Below are 22,908 nucleotides of genomic sequence, written 5' to 3' on the forward strand. Positions count from 1 at the left end.
TTTCTACTATTCCCTATCCCTCGCTACCTCTTTTTTCATTCAGCATAAAGCTTTGTAACAAAATAATGAACCAGAACGTTTACTTACTTTACTTCGCTGACTCTACTGGTTTCCATTTTTCAATTTCCAATCCCAAGTGCAATCTCTTTCGATGACTTCCTTTCAAAAGTTCTCCAAAAATCCCAAAACCAAAATTTGTAATCCCTTATAAAATTATAAGCTTTCCTACCCTTAAGGGGTCGTTCATTTATTACGCAACGTTCTAAGGGAATGAATTGATATTTTGTTACGTATTACCTCCAAGGGAACGGCCCCAAAGTGTTACGTAACATCCAAAAGTTTTCTTACTTAACTACATTATCTCCAGATTATCAAAAGCAACTAACCATTTAAAATAATCAAAAAACACCTCATCCATCACAATTTCCACAACAAGAATTCAACCTAGAATTAACAAAACGATTGCACGAGATTGCTCTTATTTCATCTCCATCCATTGCATAAGATTATATCTAACGATAATTCTAATTTCTTCAGCAGATTAGTAGGCGCTATAATTTGGATGGAGAAGCAATTGTGAATTCCAGCTGTGATTTTTCAAGAGTAAAATTTATGTAAGAAAGAATCTGTTTGATGTATAATTAGTTGCATCATGCAGCGTGCCAAGCACTATCATCATCCACACATATAGTGCACATATAGCATAGAATTAGCATAATTTAATTTTAACGGCATTTCCTTCAAGAGAGAAAATTTGTTTAATTATCGAATTTATTTATTTACGTCTTTGCCTAGTGTCCTACTTATTAAACTGAACTATATGTTGACTTAATAGCTTTAAAATATTCTCTATGAGACGACAAAAGAAGTCCATTCGAGAAACTGATAATTAAAAGATCGTTAAAAAAGTGTTTAAATATTTACACTTGCTGTGACTCTGCCCAAAAAAGAGCTACAAATTGAGAGAAAAAAGAAGAAAGGAACGATGATCGTAGTTATGCCGCGGTATGCCGATGCATGATTATTGAAAGAAAGTTTTGTTAGAGAAGATGTGTTGTGATTGATGCAGTTTGTCTTTAGATACGACTGAATAGCACACATCGGTTAGTTACTGTACTTACTTTGCTGGTCTTACAGATCAATTGATATCACAAGTCTCCTAAACACAAATCAGTTTTAGACTAGAGTCATGCCGGCCTGGTGTCGAATTTTAAATTTATCAATGCATGGTTTTTCTACCTTTGACTAAGCTTGACGTCTGCCAATGAGATTTCGATACGAAATGCGTAGTTTTAAACACCTGCAGTCATCTCTTAAAAATTTTTGACAATGTCTCTGTCTACATATTTCTAAATTTGTGGTAAGTGACTAACTTTAAAATTGCATTCATTAAGAACTAAATTTCATTGATAGACCTTATTGGTGACCAACTCCTAAATAGACTTTTACAATTTAAATTTCAAAACGCCGTTAAATGTTCACCAATTCTTTTGAATCTTCAAGTAATTTAATTGCAAAAATTCAATGTATTAAATTCCCAAAAAATGCGTCAAAGACATCAATGCCTCATAAATCAAATTACAAGTATCGTGAAAGAAGAAAAAGAAATGTGAAGAATAGGAAAAGAGCAAAAGAAGCGAGAGCAAAAAAAACTCTTCGAATATTTATTTTACTTTCTAATCTTGCCACATTTACCTACATATTTTTTTCTCTTCTTCTTTTCTGTTGCTGTTTCTACCTATAAAAAAAAAGATTCCCATTCCGCTATCTATCAATGTACATGAAGAAATGACTTGTTTAATATGCACACACATATCAATAGAATTAAAAGCTAACTAGCTTAACTATACACGTCTTATTGAATAATTCAAATTATTGTATAGAATTGTTGATTAGTTGCTTTTTTACATCAGTCTTGTAGGTCTATCTCGTTCGCTACTGTTGGTGAATATGAAAGAATGAGGCCCTCTCATTTAAACTATGTATGCGAGACGTGATGAACGTGTTTTATTGATTTAATGGATTTATTGGAATGAAGAATACCAAGAAAAATTGAAAGTTGATTTGATAAATGGAATAGATGAGAAATGATGATTTGAATTGGAAAATTGATGATTTAAATTGGATTTGTCTTCATGTTGATCTTGAGTAGTTGAAAGGAAATGTGATGAGGAAGTAATGGGCCGTTCATTTATTACGTTATGGAAAAAAAATGAATTTTTAGACCAGTCATGTCTAAACTGTGTTCCAGGACATACTAGCGCCTACGAAATTTTTGGAAATTTCATGAATCGCATCTCGAGTGTAATTTTGTTCTTAGCTTACCGCCAAGGTGTACCGTTGTACAAAAAATGTTATATAACACTGTAGATCCCTCTCCTGACCTCCATGTTAAATTGCTGTTAATGATGTAACAGAATGCTAGACCAACTCACCCTAATTTTGTACATGACGTAACAATTGAACGACCCCTAAACTATATTGGAAATTTTGTGTTAGTTTGGAGCATTTTCTATTTAAGCTGCTCTTTAGGGGGTCCTAAGTGGTCCGAATTTTCTCTTTCTTGTGACTGAAATTCTTAGGGAAATTTGAAGTGTCGTGGTTCTTAGTTTGACAAGCGCTTCTGTACGTGTCACTCATCGGTTAATCGATCAATAATCCGACATCAAACCAGCGTGATTCTGACTTTGTTCCGGCTTCAGTTTACCATTCCAGAGTCGACATTGTTCTAGATTTTGGATAGATTTGTACTATTCGATCCATTTATTGAAGTTCTGAATCAGCAGAGCACCCTCACTTTGGCAAAGTAAGAGTCATCAATTGCTTTCCATCTGCCTCAAATTGTGTCTTCAAAAACCACAAGACCAATCAAAACACATCCACAGCTGATAATTTTCGCCAGACTGATCTTCAGGAAATCATCATCAATTCAACAGCATTTACTAATTCAAGCCATTTAACTCAATTCTTCAAAAACAAAATTAATCAAAAAAACATTTTCTCTCATTAAATTATTTACTTCCTCATAATCTCTGTGCATGTACATGTGCTGTGCTGTTCAGCTTGTTTTGTGTAATTTTCATTGTAATCAATTTTTTATTCACAAAAATTCCGCTTTCCTGATAAAGCTATGTCTTGTACATCTTGTGAACTCCAATATTCATGCATATATTGTTCCAGTATGTGATCACTTGAACGCTATGCTTAGTGTTACACTTTGTATACATATTCATACCAATTTCCTCATATATATTTACAATATCCGAAGAAATTGGTTTAATTGCAATAAAAGCGATAAACCGATCAATAACTGGATGGGTGAATGCATTGACTTTTTACGTCGAAGGCAGCAGCAAGTGAAAACGAAACGGTCGGCTACAAAAAATTTGCATACGTGCATAAGAGGTTGATCTAAATTCGAACGGAAAAAAAGTTTATTGAACGTTTTCACTTTTTATCTCCGCTGGAATTCCTCACTGTCGGTGCTTGATAATTTTTTTTAATGGTCCTTGAAACTTGTACACATTAATGAGTGACTAGATGTAGGCGAGTCATGGAATTGCCCTCAAAAAAAACTATCTTAGAATGTTGTAATTACTGCCAGCCGTTACTTTAATGTATATAAATTAAATCAGAATTGAATTACTCAATTTCCATGCTAATTATTTTCTGTTTAATTTTATGTGAGAATTATTTTGTTATTTATTTTTTTCGTTGATTCGTGCTCCGCAGACTTAAAATTCTACTGTTTTGCTTGTTGTTTCTTGTTTGGTTAAAGAAATTATTAAATCTCACAGCACAGACTACTTTTTTATGAAACATGCTGTTGTTTGTAAATTTCGGAGTTGGGACTCTAAATTGGTCGATTTGGGTGTCTGGGGTAGCATATGATTTATATGTATCTAATGATCTTGAGTGAAGAATTTTCAGCTTAACTACTTGAAAGAGGATTAGCACAAACTAGATAACAGATCCAGCATCTCAGTCAGATGACAGCCTTTTTGCTGCAGCCTAAGCTCCCAAAAGGAACATGGGTACAGTAAGCTAAATCATGTGAATCAAAAATGCGCTTTAGACACTTCAAACTCAATCAAAACCTCCCAATCAACTTCCATCTATCTCAACGCTGGCATGAAATTTTACCACAACAAACAATGCTGATATTTCGTGATTCATGTAAGCAATTAAGAATAAAATTTTTTTTAGATCTAGTATCTATCAGAAAAAATTAAGGAATCAAGCACAGCCACAGAAAAAAAAACGATAATTACACTATTGTTTTCAAGGTGATGAAGCTAAAATTTATTGAAATTAGCAACTTTCAAGTTCATCTAGTGACATTATTCACATCAATCCAAATGTTTATGGTTCGTCATCGTTCGGTCGTTAAACTCTATCGTTTGATATACAGCAGCTGTAATTTCCTATCTATGTGCGGCAATAATTGATCGTAACGCAAAAAAGACAAACAGAAAATGGTAAAAAAAGAAGTAAATTGAACTATTAACCAAAATAAACAATAAAATGAAATGGATTGAGAAAATGTCTATGCGTTCGACGACGTCAGATGAAGTAACTGTTTATGGACACAGAGAAAGCAGAAAGAAATGAAATCAATAAAAAAATAATAATAATATTGTAAGTATTTGAATTATGACGAGAAATATTGACTTGATTTTTATACTTTATATGCTTTAACAAAAGGTTTATGGTCGCGATTTTCATGATGAATGATTTTTTGAGGCAGAAAAGCTGTTGCTTAGAGGTATAAAAAAGAGATTTGTCCCCTTTTTGGCAATTATAGAGGTTGATTAGGTATGGTTTGTAATGATTTTTTGAGACAATGAATTGAGTTTCGTAAAAATGACATTTTCGTGGATTTCTAAGAAGTGAAGACACCTTCCCAAAAGATAAATTGTTGTTGCATGTTGAAAAATGTCAAAATTTGCATTTGTTGTTTTTAAAATCTAACTTTTTCAAGATACAAAGAGCTGTTCGCAAATTTGCTGCTCCCAGAATTCTGAGATGGCAGGAAACTTAACATCAAGTGGTGGTCGACTTGACCGTTTTTTGCCGATTGAATACTTGACTCTAAATTTGCTGCTGTCATGGAGCCAATCATGAATTTAAGTAAACTTCTAATTTTTAATTGCTTACTTCGCTGACCGTACAGATCAATTGTAATTCATGGCGCCTGAAACTGTCTCTACTGATAAAGTTCAAATACTGACTGAAAATTTGATTACAGCCTACTACATAGGTACAATTTTTATAGTCAAAAGGTTGACCCTAACCCCCATTTACCCCTCTCTCCCAGAATACGCCCATACGCTAGACAATTTTCTGATACATGCCAAGACTTTCTGAATGATTTTGAAGAAATTACAAAAGAACTAGTCGTAATCATACCCCATATGCAAAGTTTGCAATATTGCACTATATCAGTGGTGAGCAACCTCTGTGCCACGGTACACTACTAGTGCTGCCAAATATTTTTGGAGAAAAATCATAAATCGTATGTCATGTACGGTTTCAGTCTATGCTTACTATCAAGGATGTGCCAAAAAAAAGATTATCCATCACTGCCATTTATTGAATCCGAAATATTAACCATAATCTTTAAATGATTCCCAACAAAATGTTTAAATACCCACAGCCACTGTAGCGTTAAATTTAGTTGTTCCAACTTCTTCTTTTCTCTTTTTTCCAAACTCTTACAAAATATAAAACGATAAGCACAAGAAATAAAAGACATTATGACCTAAAAAACAATTAAGCAACTTTTTTATGCTTTAAACATAGGAACAGCTGTTTTATGATGTACCTAATTCAGCATTGAATAAAGTTTCAACAACTTAATTATATATTCATCAAATGAGAATCACAGAACCTATTGTTGATCAACTTATGAACTCGTAAATGTTTTTGGTAATTAGCGCACATCCATTGACTCTTTTATTAAATTAGAACGACACAATAAAAATGTTAAATTGTACTGTTTTCTCTGTCAATTATGTTGTTTGGGAATAGACGTGATTGAAGCAAGACATAAAAAAAAAGTGTCAAACATGAAGCATTTGTGTAGATTTTTTTTCTGGTAAAACAAAAGAAATTCATGTTTTATGACTGGATGTGAGAAATGCCAAAAATTAAAAAGTTTGTATTTGACTTGAATATTTAATTTTTTTTCTTGATCATTTCTGGGTTAGAGGAAGAAATTAACATATTAAATGTGACAACTTGTTGATTGATTTGCTAATTTTGATGAGGAACTGAAAGTCAGGAATAGCTTAATGTGTCTGCGTGGGGATTTCCGATGTCGGGATCAAGATTGATCACTTGCTGCTCTTTCGAATCATATGTACTAAAAGTGAAGTGACAACCATACTTTGCAAGCGTCTAGCAAAAAACTCATCAAAAGAGAGTTTAGGATTCCTTTTCGAATCCCAATTAATGCTTTAGGTCAAGTTTCAAGCGGAACATCAGACAAATTTTCATTCCTTTGGCGGCCATTAACCTTTATGCACACAATAACCTTTCCCGATGTCGGAATCGAGTCTGAAAAATCCCGTAAAATCTCGTTCCGGTTCCGGGATTTCGGGAAAAGAATAGTTCCACATAGATCTTAGGTACACATTTCCTGATCTTAAGATCTAAATATCTATAGAGTTTTGGATTTTGATCCGATTTTTATACTACACCGTCTGTATTTATTTTGATGGTTTATTACAATAGTTGTTACTCAATAGCCCCATATTCCTAACTTCATGACTTATTTTGAATTTTAACGGAAAATCATTTTTATTTCAGTTCCTAAAATACCTACCCAAATTCCCTTATTGCTCAACAAATCCACTGATGTCCACACTCGAATATTAATATTCAATTAAGTAATTCCATTGCTGATGATGATTAAGCCACCGCAATTGCTCAGTTGAGAATCCATTTTCATACAACAAAATAAAAAGAAAAACTTTTTTGGGACAAATCGAATTGCGCTAATTGAATACTAATTGAAAATGCTAATAAAATAGCTGCTTTTTCGTAAATGGATCAAGTGACTTTGTTGGCATCTGCTGTGCATTATCAACATGAATGGAAAATAAGAAGTTTCAACACAAAAAAGAAAATAATTTTATTTATAATAACCGTTGTAGGAACTTTTACAAGCTTTTGTGTGTCAACTGGCTGTAAATTGTGTACAAAATGATTTCATTGTTGTGCATCTTGACCATTCAATTGAAGATGATTACGGCAGTAAATAAAGTTTCAAGTGAGGTTTGAGAGTTTTTGGCAAATGTTTTGAATTGAGGCAAAATTAAATTATGGATGTCAAATATTATATTCTGTTGAAATTTTTGGTTGACATGATCAGTGATGAGCAACCTTTTCTCCAAGGCACACCTTAGTTGTATGCATCGATCATAATCACACACGGTGTACCATTCATGGCATTTATAAAAGAATTTGGCAACACACTAGTGTGCCGCGGTACATAAGGTTGCCCAACTCTGAACTAGATTGATAGAATTCGATCAGCACAATGCATTGACAGCAAGACATAACAGTGCCTAACGGCTACATGACGACTGATTTTAGCCTAGTTTTTAGTAAGGAATGAAACTTGCCGCATCATGCTGCTCGGTGACATGATCAAGTTATGACTTTAAATTAGATAACTTCTACAATAGAACTGACTTTATTGAAAATTTTAAGATTATAAAAAAATTCCATAAAATTCAAACCTGTTACAGCATATTCAATAAATGTCATTTTGTAACCTTCTATTTATTGTGAGAAAAGTCAGCCATAGGCGAATGAACTGAAGCAATCACGTGGTATGAAATAAATTACTAGTCTGATCTACTATTAAGACTATAAACTTTTCAATCTATAATTTCTGTTTGGAGAAAAAATTTATGAACTATTGCGAATGCTTTTTAATTTATTAATGTTTGGCTGCTTTTTGAGTTTGGATTTCGCGAAAGGAAATGTTAAAAATTGGATGGGTTTTTTGGAGATCATTAAAATTCTTGGAATTGAAGCTTAATGTAGTATTTTTAATTTACAGCATATCTCTTATAACTCTACATTCAGCATAAATTTAGTGTCACTATTCAAATGTTATTGGCAAAGTAGTGAATATGTAGTGAAACTGTATTTAAAGCTAGAGCTTTTCTTGATCTGTATAAAACATTTTGTGGCAGTAAGAGAAGGGAATAATGAAGGTTTTCAAATCTGACTTTCTTGATTGTAAAAGAGCTCGTGGACGACAAAAAAAACTCCTGGAACGAAGCTGTTGATAGAGATAGTATTTTGTTATTGATGGCATTTAAAATCGACAAGCTGAAGCCAGCTGTATAACCAGCAAAAAGCCAGTTTCAAGCGATAGAGGGGATCATGGCTCACAATTGATCTGTACGACCAACGAAGTTAATAAATAATTAATAAGAAAAGGTGATGACATATCAGACAATAAAGTAGCAAAGAAGGAAGGGTTAGGGTGATTACTTTCTATTGTGTATCAACTATACCGAGCTTTATCACATGTTAAGTATGGAGAAATTTAAACGATATTTTTGCATTCGAGCAATAACAGTCAATTTGTGGGATTCACCACTCACTAATAGTGGCTAGATACATTCAAATGATATATCACACTCACAATGAATCAATTAGGTAGATCAGATATTTTCAATTTCAGCAAATTTATTATTTAATAACAATCATTCCAAATTACTTGTCATCGCATTAATCAAATGAAAGTGATAGTAAGTAACTAAGTGATATTCATTTCCTTCCACAAAGCATCTATAATTAAACAATTGCTGATAATTTATTTCCAGCCTCTTAAAAAGAAATTTTATCTAATTCATATTTTAGCAATAATTCATATGATTCAATTGCACATACAAAAGGCCTCGATATGGAACAAAGCATCATCTCACAATTTTAGATAACAATAATTACGAAATTTTTTAATTTTTTGCACAAACTTTCGTCATCACGAGACGACCATTAAACATGAATCAAGAAATATTTATTCGACTTGAGCATTAAGATTATAAAAATTCATGACTGAAAGTTACTTAAAGGCATAAATTAAGTCCAGTAATAAAACAAAATCATAATCATAAATTCATGTACATTTAAGCAACTTTATCATCGAGAAATCGTCATCATGTGATGAAAAAGAAACAGCCGGAAGCACAGCATTAATGTCTTGTACGTGCATCGCATGCTCGGAAAATTAAAATTCAAATTTTATCTAATTTATTTCCCCCAAAAACATTAATGCTTTGATTTGATTTAGTGACCATCAGTGGAGCAACTTTCGCTAATTTCCATTAATTGTCTTGTGAAGCACTTACGTGATGTGCGTGAATTAAATCGACATTTGATTCATCATCATCAACATCTTTATAATGATTACTAAAGCTAGCTTGTTAAGCATAAAACTTAAAATACATTCCGACGTGATTATTTGCAATTAAAACACTTGAAACATTGATTTATGGATATCAGTTAATCGTTTAGTTTGTTAAAAAAAAATTATGAAATGAAAGTGAATTTTTCCTCATCTTTTATATCCATAAGAAGCTTTCTTGTACCTTGATCGATTCAAATTTCACAGAAAATGGCACACAGCAATTGACCTTCTTTGTATTCTCATCTCATCATTTCGCTTTCAATCTTATGTGACTTGGGGTCAATGATTTCTTTCTTACCTTATGCTTTATGATGTGATTGTTAGGAGATACGATGAATTATTTTGGAAACACTTTGAATTATTGGCTGGTAATTGGGGATTATGGAATGTTGTGACACAGATTTGGAACATTTTGATTGCAATTCTATTTTAAGATGAGATGGTTTCCTGTTTGAAATTAATTTCTTGGTCCTAACTTCTATTTTGTGCCTTTACTTCATACAACTTCCACAAAATTGCAAATGATCTTTCAAAAATTCTCAAAAACTTTGGTTGCTTTGATTCAAATATTATTAGAAATCTTCATGAATTCTGAGCTTTTATCTACAATTGCATTTTAATGCTCAAGCGACACTAAGAGCTACTGACATCCTCATGAGCTTTAGTGAGATTCTGAACCTTGTAGCACTTAAAGATTTTCATAATCATTCGAAAATAATTGAATTATCATCAAATCAACTTCATAGGCCATAAAAGTCATTTGAACTTGATGTCATGCAAATTTGACATTTGAAGACAATAATCTCAATTTAAAGAAACAATAAATTTCAGTGTTTTGTGACTTTATGGACCATATTGTTTACACAACATTACATGCCTATAAAATAGCCAATAAAAATGAACATGAAATCTAAAAGTTAAATTCGATCTACAAAATAAAAAGAGACTCGAGCTGCTTGTGTGACATTTTCTAAAGACTAGATGGAAGGAAATGTTGAAAGTAGCACATGCGATTTTAAAATTGCAAATTTAACGCATTTTAGAAACTTTTCTTGGATATTTCTCGATACTTTTACACTAGATGCTGAAATATTTAGTGCATTAAGCTTGACATGATGAATTTGAAACCAAATTCACGAAAAAATCAATTCCAAATTGTCAGGCATAATTTGGCACATGTCAATTAATTACTCAAGACATAAATCGACTACTTGATGGACAAATGCCATTTAAGTCTAGTCAAAAATCCCAATTTTAATCATATCGATTACATCTGTCATCTGTTATGCTTCATTCAAATTTGCTAATCTCATCTCGATTGACTTCAGACTTGTTATGACCATTTTCAATTAGCAACTCTTCTTACTCTCTTGAGAGTAATTTAGCAATGGACATAAGAAATTTTAATTAATGATTCGACAAAAAATAGAGTTTGAATGATGTGGAATTCCTTCAAAGTTAGAAAAAATTTGCAATCTATTTTGAATATTATTTAACATGTCCAGGTTCAACATACGCGAAAATTACGCAGAAAAGAGTCAATCAAATTAATTTCATATTAAATGCAGAATGTGCCGCATTGAGCAATTTCCAATTTAAATCCAATTTATTGACTAATTGATCATTAAATTAATTTTATTTGATGTAGAAAAACTGATTAAAGTTGTTTTGTGGATTTTTGTGATGAAAATGTACGAGTGAGATTTTTTAATTGAGACAAGTTTACGTGTATCATCGGTAATATGAGGAAATGTTGATGCTGATGATGTACATAAGTCTTATGTCGACTTATGAATTGGCAATTCTTTCCCGAGTAGCATTATTTAGTCACCAGGGTACCGCTATGTTGCTGTGTTGATGACAACACAAGAGGGTGCCATTAATGTTTAGTGATGCTAATTTTAGACCTATCTGTTGCCAAAAATTCATTTTGTCACATCTTGCTGCTCGGGTTACGCAAGACGTGGACAAACTCAGATAAATCTGGAAAGTATATTTGTGACATCATACATTTAGTTGTACTGAAAACATCAATTTTTTTAAATTTTTTGTGAATATTAAATTTTCAAATAAAGTTAAAGCTTAAAATTAAAAGCTTGAATGACAATCAACCCGAGCAGCAAATCCATCAAACATCATTTTTCGCCGCAAATATGGGACGAAATCAATCGGTGCCATCATCTTACTATTAATACAGCGATGTATCGATGCCCTAGTGAACATGGTTTTCTGTATGGACAATAACGCTTCAAAATCGATAATGGTATTAATGTATGTCCATAATCTTTAAGATCACAGAATTTTCAAATAATCTTAAAGTAAAAATGAAGTTACACAAATAAACATAAACTACCAGTTCTGAAATAGAAAGTAAATAATTCTCAGAACTTAAATAAAGATTTGAAATTTCTTATTTACCTCTTTCTTTTCTTCTTAAGCAAAAGCCGCTTTAACATAATTTTTGAGAGTGAATTCATAGTCAAGATCTATTGAGAGATCTATTGAGAGAGAAATAGAGAAATCCGCTGAATTAAATAGGAGAATTAAAAGAAGTTGAATAAAAGAAAAGATTAAACAATGTTAAGACATGCTGATGATGAGTAGCGCCATCTCTTGAAAATTTAAAGAATACATAGAAACTTGAACTAAGCTCTGGATAAATACTAATGCGATATGCCATAAAACTTGTGTAAATGTGGGTAACATTGTTATAATTTACTCAGATTTATTCAAACGTGTGGCGCTGACAGTTCGTTCATCCTCATGATTTTGAGTTCAACGACGAATTTGTTATTGTTTAAAAATGGTCTTTATGGCAGGATTGTTAGGATATAGACATGAACTCTGCAATATCCGAAAGACACAAATAAAGAAGGTTCACAACTTTAAAGACTCCGCTAAAGCTCTTTTATTAATACCAAATGGAAGCTCTCTCAGTTTGACGTCTTTATGACTGTTAATAATAAACGGCTTCCATTTGGTGATATTAAAAGAGGTTTAGCGGGGCCGATCCGATTCAGAGCCATTATCAGTTGTGTCGCTCGGGATATTACCTCGTTTTTCTTAATTTATCATTGATCTGACTTTGATGGCTTCATCATAATAATAAATTATTCAATTTCTTGAGGAACACAAATGAAGAAGACAAGGAGTCACTGTGCTTACTAGTTTTACTTCGTTAAAACTCCTTTATTAACTCCAAATGGAAGCCGATTTGGGTTCAGTCCATTGTGTCGCTCAGCTTTAGAGCTTCAGAATCAGTCAGTTCTCTTACAGAAAGCAGTTTACAGCTTTAAAGTTAATATATATGCCAAAATTTCTTTTCCATCCTTATCACTTATCAGTCAACTCATCAAACCAGTTTAAAAAGAAAGCACAGACATGTTCACCTTGAAATACAAAACTCAAATTCATTCATAAAACGAGCCTATCAGAATTTGCAGTCAACAACTTCAAAGGTAGGTCATGAAACCCCAAAACAAAATACTCTTATGTAATATTTTGTATAAACAGACTAACGGTATCGTGCCCATTTTATATTCATAAATTTGCTAATTGACTAACTGTCAACAATATATTATTTTTTAAAGCCGTTTCTTATCATTTAGGAATTCCTTTTTTTTAAATTAAATATTCACGAATGAGAATGATATAAATAGAGTTGAAAGAAGTAAATAAGGCTCAGTCTGGATTCAAATTTTGGGTAAAAATGTTGATTAAAGTTTTGTGCTCGGCGATTCTTTTGTGCTTGATTGTGAAATTTGTGGATTGTAAAAGGTGAATGGAGTTTAGTGATATATAGGCTTTTTATGTGTATAAGAAGGAGTTGGGACTATTTATCTTAACAGACAATGAGCAAACTTACCCAAATGATATTGCTCATGAGTATTCTCAATCAAAATAATTGGGTATGATGAGCAATCTTGTGTCCATCTTCGAACTTCTTTGGATGGATTCGATAAATCGGTCAAACTGAAAAGTGTTTTACAGGCATGTCTGGATGTCTTAATTATGAGATCATGTGCATGCTCATTGCTTGTTCGGAGTTGAGTCAAATTTATGTAGACTTTAGGCAAATTCTTGAAAATTTAAATTTAAAGGAACTAATCTCTAAAACCATCAAATCTTGTTATTTAAGAACTTTCTTAGTCATCGGTCCGCAAACAATTGCTTATCAAGGACAATATTCAGTCGCAGTTTCAACTTTTGGATCCGAAGAATCTCAAGAAGAGCCTGAAAATCTTGAAATTTCTATTTATGGACTTCTGGAAGATGGCAACAGATATGAAAAGTGCAAAAACATAACATTAGAAAACAATGAGCTTAAGGAAGTGAAATTCGATGTATGTATCCTTAAAATAATCAATTATTCCCATCATTAATTCATTTCTTCCAGTTACAAGACCAAACACCAGGAAACTACTTCTTAAGAGTAAGGAATGAGACATTCGAGCAAAGTTTTCGACTTAATTTAAATACAAAGAAATTTTCGGTGCTTATTCAAACTGATAAGAAAGTCTATAAACCAGGCGATAAATTGCAATTTCGAGTTCTTATTTTAAATTCAGACACTAAACCTTATTTGCCACAAAGTGTCGAACTGTTTATCACTGACGCCAATTTCAACCGAATTAAGCAATATGACAATGTCATTTTTAGATCTGGAGTGTTTAGTGATGAACTTCAACTGTCTGAACTGCCTGTGCTTGGTGTATGGAATATTCATGTGATTGTAAATGAACAGGAACCAGAATTTGTCAAGCAATTTGAAGTTGCTGAATATTTGGTTCCAAAATTTGAAGTAATTGTCAATACGAAAGAGAAAGTTACAGTGGATGATGACATCATCGTGTCCTTTAGTGCCAAATATGATTATGGCAAGAAAGTTGAAGGAACTGCAGTTGTCACTGTAGACTTAACAAATCATTGGTTAGGATCGGAAGGAACGAAAGTTGTGAAATATTTGGATAATTCCACTAGAACAACAAGCATTAGTATTAAGGATGCTATGGAATTAGAGGACATAACGTACACAATTGATGGATTGGTTTCTGTAACCTTTACCGAAGCTTTAACAGGAAAAGAAGAAACTGGAACTGCCAAAATATCAATTTATAAATCTCCATACATTATTGATACGTACAGAAGTGATGAACATGCTAAGCCTGGCTTGCCATATAATATTAAGATTACTGTTGAAAATATTGATAATGTTCCAGTTACAGACACTATAGAGCCTATCCTAATCAATGTCACTTTAACATTAGATTCCAAAAATGAGATATCAGCCAGTTCACGCCTATTTCCTTCATGGCAGCCACCAAAAAAATTTACAATTTCATACGAAAAATTCATTAAAGATGGATTCGTGGATGTTCCTGTAACAGTCACCCCAAATGTCACATCAATTAATTTGAAAGCTTTGTACAAAGGTGCAACTGGAAACTTTTACACCGGAACCAGACCGTCTGAACATAATCAATATATTGAAATTAAAGTTCCAATTGATGAAATTTCTATATCTAATTCTACGACTATAGAAATAGTGTCAAATGAAGAAATTGATAGGATCGACTATGTCATTTTTGGTCGCAACAAGTTACTCGAAAAAGGACAGTTGCAGATGTTGAAATCCAAAAGCTTTAATTTTGATCTACAGCCAATTTTTGAGATGGTACCAGGAGCTGAAATGGTTGCGTTTTATGTAACAGAAACTGGTGAAATCATTTCGGATCGGAAGTCATTGAAGTTTGTGAAGACATTGAGAAACTTTGTAAGTTGGTGTAAAAACTGAGACATTTGTGTGCTCAGAGGAAGAAAAGGATGCAATTTTACCTAAAAAGGGGGAAAAAGGGTTTTAACTCTTAGTTTTCCTTTCTCTTTGGTACGCCCCTGAGTATGCTCTATGATATGTATCATAGAGAGTTGAACCTTTGAAAACCTTTATAATATGAATATCAAATCTTTATAGTTGGACATCGAACTCTCAAACTCTGAAGTTAAGCCATGCAGCTACGTTAACATAACAATAAAATCTCAACCTTTATCATATGTTGGTCTCATGGCCGTTGATCAAAGGGCTTTATTAGAATCTGGAAATGACATTACAGAAGACATGATATTCAGTGAGCTGAATGACTACAATTTAGACAATATTGTTAACAATGATTGGGAAGAAAATGTCACATTCAATAATTATAGAGACTTTTCAGTCGCGGTGGTGCTAACGAATGCCAAAAAGGAATACCGTAAGACATATTTAATTATAGCAGTGCATTTTAAGGTCTTTGCGTCACAAATAATGAGGGCCGACCATAGAGCTTTTAATGTTCTATTAAAGCTCTCATAGACGACTTCCATTTGGTATCAGTAAAATAGCTTCAGAACCTTTATGGCTCAAAAAATTTTGCACAAAACTGATCTAAGGATTAATTTTCATTTTTCAGGAAAACCGTTACCATTTTCATCCAAACCACCCTTTGGAGATGAACAATCAGATCATGTTTCTCCCAAACAATTTCTACCTTTACCGGGAAGTTCCTTCATTGATTTTGAACAACCTTCAAAAATACCAATAAGGAGGAATTTTGTGGATACTTGGTTCTTTGATCACGTTGTTAAGTATGTAAGCTTCTTTTAAATTATTATGTCGAGCAATCCTCACTATCTGCATTTCAGCTTTGAAGGCAACACAACACTTAAAATGGAAGTCCCAGCCAAAATGACATCATGGATCATTTCAGGATTTTCATTAGATTTTCAACATGGACTTGGACTTACCAAACACTCATCAAAATTGAATGTCTACATGCCATTTTTCATCCACCTAGACCTTCCATACTCAATCAAAAGAGGCGAAATCATTTCAATTCAGGCTATAATCTTCAACTACATGAAGGATGATTATCCAGCCACAGTAACAATGTCAAATGAAAATCATGAATTTGAATTTGTGGAAACGACACAAAGTCAAGAAATGTTAGCTAAGACAATCACATCCAATGCTAATAAAGGAACACCTGTTACGTTCAAACTTAAACCTTTAAAAGCTGGATTTATCTCTTTAAAAATCACAGCTTTAAGTGCAGTTGCTGGTGACAGCATAGAAAAGCAACTGCTTGTTAAACCTGAAGGAGTCACGAGATATGAGAATGATGTTTTCCTGATTGATTTAAAGAATCACACCAAATTCACAAAATCTGTAGAAATTGATGTTCCAGAAAATATTGTGTCTGACTCTCTACAAATTGAAGCTTCATTTATTGGTGATCTTTTAGGTCCAGCATTGGGCAATTTGGACAACTTAATGTGAATATTCTTATTAAATATAAGCCATTTTGACTATTAATTAATTCTCATTTCAGTCAACTGCCATCAGGAAATGGTGAACAAAACATGCTCAACTTTGCAGCTAACATCCTTGTCCTGGATTATCTATCAAGTGTCAACAAGCTAACTCCGGAAATCTACAAAAAGTCAAAAACATATTTAGAAACTGGATATCAATCACAATTGACTTACAAACTTGATGACGGATCCTATAGTGCCTTTGGACAGTTTGATGAAAAAGGATCAACGTGGCTTACAGCTTTTGTTGCTAGATCCTTAAATTATGCCCTAAAATACATCACAATTGATGATGATGCAATAACTCAGGCTTTAAGCTTTCTGCACAGTGAACAGCAAAAGGATGGATCGTTTCCTGAAGTTGGAACTGTTTATCGAAAGGAAATGCAAGGTGGATCATCAAGTGGTCTAAGCCTGACCGCTTATGTTCTTATAACGTTCCTTGAAAATGGAAATTATAATTCAAGCTTTAAAAGGGCAATCAACAGAGCTACTGACAATATTGTTAGAAATGTTGACAGAATCGACGATGTTTACACTATGTCCATAGCTTCATATGCTTTATACCTAGCTGGAAAGAATTCTGTTGCTGGATCATTGTTAGAACAACTTGACAAAAAGGCAAACAATTCAGGCGGAGTAAGGCATTGGGATGTAATATCAAATGAGGATTATGCCACATCCTTAAGTATAGAAACATCAGGATATGCTTTATTAGCTTATCTAAAAGCAAATCGAAGTATTGATGCATTACTTGTGTCAAAATGGCTAGTTCCTCAGAGAAACAATTTTGGTGGATTTGAATCGACACAAGACACTGTCGTTAGTCTTTTGGCACTTTCTAAAATGGCTGAGAAAATTTCAACAAGCTTTTTGGACATGAAAATTGATTTAAAATATGGAAATAATATCAAAACTTTACAAATCAACCGTAAAAAAGCTTTGATTCTTCAAAAAGTTGAATTGCCATCAAATGTGAAGAATTTTGAATTTTCATCAAATGGAAGTGGATTGGCACTTGCTCAGATTTCATATCATTACAATGTGATTGATCCTGAAAGAACTAGCAATTATATTTTAAATGCGAGTATAATATCTGATGAACCTTATTCTGGTGCCCTGAAAGTATGTGTTGGATGCAATGATGGTGGTCAAAGGAACATGATAGTCATGGAAATTTCTACACTTAGTGGATATATCTTTGAGACTGAAAGCTTAAACTCATTGATTAGTTCATCGGAGAGTATAAAGGTAAGTTGTTCAAGATTTAAAAACTGGAATCAACCCTAGCATACAAGCATATGGTCAATGATCACACTAATGGATAATCTTACTATAAAGGTGAGCATCCTCACTAAGTATGGTAAGATGCTCATTGAGCATATGCTTTTTTATTAGGACGATATATAAAAATACATCAAATATGATTCTGAATTAATTATGATTTTATTTTCAGAAGGTTGAAGCGAAACATGCCAGCACTCATGCGAATATTTACTTCGACTACTTGAAACCAGAAATGCAATGTTTTAATTTAAATTTAACGAAAGCTTTTGATATCGAAAATCAGAAACCGGCATCAATTGTTGTGTATGATTACTATACAAAAAGTAAGTTAATTAATAAATATGGCACTCAAAAATGGACGATCTCAAATTTATTTTTCAGGTTCAAGGTCTGAAGTATTTTACAATTTCTTACAATCTAATCTTTAGTATTAAGCAAGATGAGATGTACATATGTATGAAGAGCTTTTAATAAATATAAATTTCAATTCTTAAACAATTTTTCATTCATGTTCTGTATAAAATAATTAACTTAATCTTCAAATTCCAGCAGTAAAATTGACAATTTTTTTTCAAAAAAGGTTGCAAAAAAGTGGCAAAATCAGCAGTACGTAGCGTTCCCAAGCGGTTACCCATCTAAGTACAAACTACGCTCGACGTTGCTTAACTTCGGTGATCGGAAGAACTGGAAGAACCGGTGTTTTCAACGTAATATGGTCGTTGACAAAGATTGTTGTGGCTACTTCTGAAATAATTTTGTACTGTGATAAAATAGACATTCATTCCATTATACAACACTGATAGTCATGACTAAAAAAGCACAAATCCAGAATAATGTAAATGCAATTAATTAAAGTTTGTGCATATTAAATATTTTTAAATTTATTAAGTGTCCACCAGTCACCAAATTAATATATTAAGTCTTATCTCCAAAAAGAAAGGTATAAATTCAGCACCAAAAGTTGTTGAAATTCAGTCTAATTTTGAGAACCGTAAAGTAATGTGGAAAGGAATTTCAAGATTGATTGTTCTCTGCTGTTTGGCTGTAAAGCTTAGTGATTGTAAGAAGTAAGTTTAAATGTAGCAGAATCAGCACTTCCTACTCAAATTGGATGTATTGACATTTTATTCTCTTCAAAACCTTAATTTAGCTCATTTATAGTCACTGGCTCCAACACAATCCCGTTTCAAGGCAAATATTCAGTAGCAGTAGCGTCAACTGGATACACTAAGCCTGAAACTCTTCAAATAAAACTTTATGGCAAGTCTGGAGACAAGATAGTTTATGAAAATATCAAAAGCGTAACTTTGAAGAATAATGCACTAGAAAAAGTGGATTTTGATGTAAGTCTGAGCTTGTAACCCCTAAATCCAAATTATCTTATTGCATTTTCACAGCTGAAAGACCAAGTCTTGGGAAACTACTTCATAAAAGTCAAAAATCAGACATTCGAACAAGCCACAAGACTTCATTTGAATACAAAGAAATTTTCTGTCTATATTCAAACTGATAAGGCAATTTACAAGCCTGGTGAAAGGGTGCAATTCCGAGTTCTTGTTTTAAATGCAGACACAAAGCCGTACCCAACAACAAATGTTGATATTTTTATCACTGACGGCAGTAACAACCGAATTAAGCAGTATGAAAATATATTTTTTAGACGAGGAGTTTACAGGCAGTCATTGCAATTATCTGATGAGCCAGTGCTTGGCAATTGGGTGATTCATGTGAAAGTGGATGGTAAAGATCCAGAAACTATAAAAGTATTTGAAGTTGCTGAATATGTGTTGCCGAAATTCGAAGTTACTGTTGTCACCAAGAGTAAGGTTTATAAGGAAGATGACATTATAGTTTCATACAACGTTAAGTATACTTATGGTAAGGATGTTGAAGGAAGTGCTGTAGTGTCTGCAGAAACAATAGACTACTGGTGGGGAGCTCCTATAAGAAGAGTAGAAAAGTCCTTAGACAATTCCACAAAAACTACATCCATCAATATTCAAAATGATCTGAATTTACAAAATGTTTTTTGGATACAACAAGTTCTTCTGACGGTAACATTTACGGAAGCTCTAACAGGAATTCAAAGAAATGCAACAGCAACAGTTGATGTCTATGGACATTTATACAATCTTGAACTAATTAATTCCGTCAGCAATGTCAAAGCTAACTTACCATTTACAGTGAAAGCATTTGTTAAAGACATTTATGAAGCTCCAATAACTGATGATAGGACACCTGTATTTTTTGAAGTCACTTATATTTACGAATATCCTACTGAGTCAACAACTTTCCCAACAACAAGCGCATCGCCAGACGATGAAGAAACAACGTTTCCAACTTTTCCAACAGAATGGTGGATTACATGGCGTCCACCTCCCATGGAAGTAGTGACTTACAAGGCATTCCTGAGAAATGGCATGACAGAACTTTCAATAACAGCTTCATCAAATGTCACATCAATCAGTGTCAATGCAAATTATAAAGGATCATATGGATATTCTTATGCTCCAGTCATGCCAACAACAAACAAACAATATATCGAAATCAAAGTTCCAGAAACGCTTCCAATGGATAGATCTACTTCAATTGAAATTATTTCAAATGTCAACATTAATCTGATCAACTACCTCATTTTTGCTAGGAACAAGATAGTTGCTAAAGGTCAAGTCAAAGGATCGAACAAAAAAAGCATAAAGTTCAACTTCCAACCAACGTACAGCATGACTCCTTCGGCTAAAATTATAGCTTTTTACGTCACTTCGGATGGGGAAATTGTTTCAGCCAGCAAAGTTTTGAACTTTGATAATTTAATGCCAAATTTTGTAAGTATCTACATACATAGACTTTGCAATATTGTCTACAAGTCCAACCGACTTGTAGAATAGGTAATTATTTGAGAATAGCAATTAATTGTGTTCTGTTCCATTATCTAGGTAAATATTGATTTATCAAATTCGGAAGCAAGACCAAGCAGCCTAATCAATATTTCGGTCAAGTCTAAGCCATTATCATATGTTGGTTTACTTGGTGTTGATCAGAGTGTCTTACTGCTTAAATCTGGAAATGATATTGATCAGGAAATGGTTAAAAATGAATTATATGGATTTACAAATTTGGATCAATTTAACGAAGATTGGTATGAGCCCGTAATTTATAATTACTACATAGACTTTGCAGTTTTAGATATTTTCATTCTGACAAATGCTAATTCAGAATATGGTAAGTTTACAGTTGTAAAAACCATGATTTAAAACATTGATTAATATTAATTTCTTAGGAGAAACAATTAGTTGGTATCCAGGTTCTCCTGTTGACGCAGGTAACTTCATTCTAATATTAATATACAAGACTGTTTAAAAATAAATTTGAATAATGTCATAAATTTAGTACCTCCTACAACAAGTCTAGGGCCACCACCAGTCACTCCGAAAATTCCAGGAATCGTGCCAATCGGTGGAAATGAGAACGGTGGAAATGCGATTGTAACAAGAAAGAATTTTCCGGAAACTTGGCTATTTGATTGTGTAGATAAGTAAGTTATCACTAGTTAAACAATACTTTAAGATTTGCATTCCAAATTGGTGACTCACTAACGAGATTTATTCCCTTTTTTCAATTCAGCGTCAAAGGATTTAAGAACATAACAAGAAAAGTTCCAGACACAATAACTTCATGGGTCATCACAGGATTCTCGATGAACTTCCAAAATGGATTAGGATTGACTAAAGAACCAACGAAATTGACAGTGTTTATGCCTTTCTTTATCTACTTAAACCTTCCATATTCCATTAAGAGAGGCGAAATCATTTCAATTCAAGCTGTCATATTCAATTACATGAATGCTGATGCTTCAGCCACAATAACAATGTTCAATGAAAATCAGGAATTCGAATTTGTTGAAAAGACACAAAATCAGAAGATGTTAGCTAAGAAAATCACATCCAAATCTAACAGTGGAACATCTGTGAAGTTCATCATCCGAGCATTAAAAGTTGGATACATCACTCTCAAAATGGAAGCTTTAACATCAAATGCCGGTGACAGAATTGAACAAAAACTGCTTGTGTTGCCTGAAGGAATCACAAGATATATCAATACAGCTGTTCTCGTCGACTTGAGATCTCAGAACAAATTTAACAAAAAAGTCGATATTGCTGTTCCTAAAGACATTGTTCCTGATTCATTAAGGATTGAGGCTTCACTTATTGGTGACATTTTAGGACCAACTCTTGATAATCTCGACAAGTTGATGTAAGTAATTAAGGCAAAGTTATTTATTGATTCTAATTTTTAAATTTTACAGTCAAATGCCTTACGGATGTGGAGAACAAAACATGTTGTTCTTTGTACCTGATATTATAGTCCTTGACTATCTCACAAGTGCAAATAGACTAACTTCAGATTTAGAAGCAAAACTCAAAGGTTTTATGGAATCAGGCTATCAGCGGGAACTTACATACAAACGCGATGATGGATCATTCAGTGCTTTTGGAAATAGTGACAAATCTGGATCAACATGGCTTACAGCATTTGTTGCTAGATCCTTCAATCAAGCTTCAAAATACATAACTGTAGACCAAAATGTGATTTCTCAGTCACTTGCTTTCTTACAAAATGTTCAAGCTGATGATGGAAGTTTTCCGGAAAATGGAGTAGTTTTCCACAAAGCAATGCAAGGTGGATCATCTAGTGGAACTGGACTTACTTCTTATGTCTTACTGACTTTCTTAGAGAATGGCCAGCTTGCTGCAACTTATAAGAAAACAATTGACAAAGCTGTGGACAACATTGTTAAGCATGTCAGTGAAATAGATGACGTCTATACAATGTCCATCGTTGCT

General features: G+C 33.1%; 1 pseudogene; it reads right to left on the bottom strand.

The window, feature by feature from the left end:
• Window positions 1-18,662: 18,662 nt before the first annotated feature.
• On the bottom strand, window positions 18,663-18,788 carry LOC139099709 (5S ribosomal RNA; annotated as a pseudogene).
• Between the last annotated feature and the right edge of the window lie 4,120 nt (window positions 18,789-22,908).

Source organism: Chironomus tepperi, unplaced genomic scaffold (assembly GCF_022539635.2).
Source record: "Chironomus tepperi strain 1889 unplaced genomic scaffold, CSIRO-AGI_Ctep_v1 contig_479, whole genome shotgun sequence".
Taxonomy (NCBI): Eukaryota; Metazoa; Arthropoda; class Insecta; order Diptera; family Chironomidae; genus Chironomus; species Chironomus tepperi.